The 706-nt window shown below is 25.8% G+C and overlaps 1 protein-coding gene across 1 annotated transcript in view; it reads right to left on the reverse strand.

Moving 5' to 3' along the window:
* The window catches only part of LOC107673139 (voltage-dependent calcium channel subunit alpha-2/delta-1-like), a 127,233-nt gene that overhangs the window by 13,218 nt on the left and 113,309 nt on the right, over positions 1-706 (reverse strand). The window lies entirely within an intron of this gene.

Consider the following 706-nt stretch of genomic DNA (forward strand, 5'->3'; position numbering starts at 1 on the left):
AATTCTTGCTGGTTGGTAGGGGATCAAATACTTATTTCACTCACTGAAATGCAAATCAATCTCTAACCTTTATGTAATGTGTTTTTTCTGGTTGGTATTCTGTCTCTATCCGTTAAAATAAACCTACCATAAAAATTACAGACCCTTCATTTCTTTGCAAGTGGGCAAACTTACAAAATCAGCAGGGGATCAAATAAATATTTTCCCCACTGTATAATACATTTATATAAGAAACATAATAATAAATGTATATAAACAAGTATAAATGGTACATAAATACATTTTAAAAGGAAAAAAAAATGTTAACACTTTATGTTAAGGTGTCCTTGTTACACGTTACATGTACTAACTATTATAATAACAATAAATTATGCATAATAACATGCAAGTAACACTAAGCCAAACCCTAACCATATAGTAAGTACATGCAGTTAATTAATATTACTCAGTACTTGAATGTATAATTACACTGTAACAAGGACACCTTAAAATAAAGTGTAACCAAAAAAGTATATATGTATCATTACACACATATACATATATAGTAAAAAAAAAAAAACATTACACTAGACACTAACACTAGAATAAATTGTTCACAATTTTTTTTTTTTTGGTTGACAGGGTTTACATTTAATTGTGTACAATTAAAAAGTGAACATTTCCTTGATTTAATAAAAAAAAAAAAAAAAAAAAAAAAAAAAAAAAA

Source organism: Sinocyclocheilus anshuiensis, unplaced genomic scaffold (assembly GCF_001515605.1).
Source record: "Sinocyclocheilus anshuiensis isolate Anshui unplaced genomic scaffold, SAMN03320099.WGS_v1.1 scaffold304, whole genome shotgun sequence".
NCBI lineage: Eukaryota > Metazoa > Chordata > Actinopteri > Cypriniformes > Cyprinidae > Sinocyclocheilus > Sinocyclocheilus anshuiensis.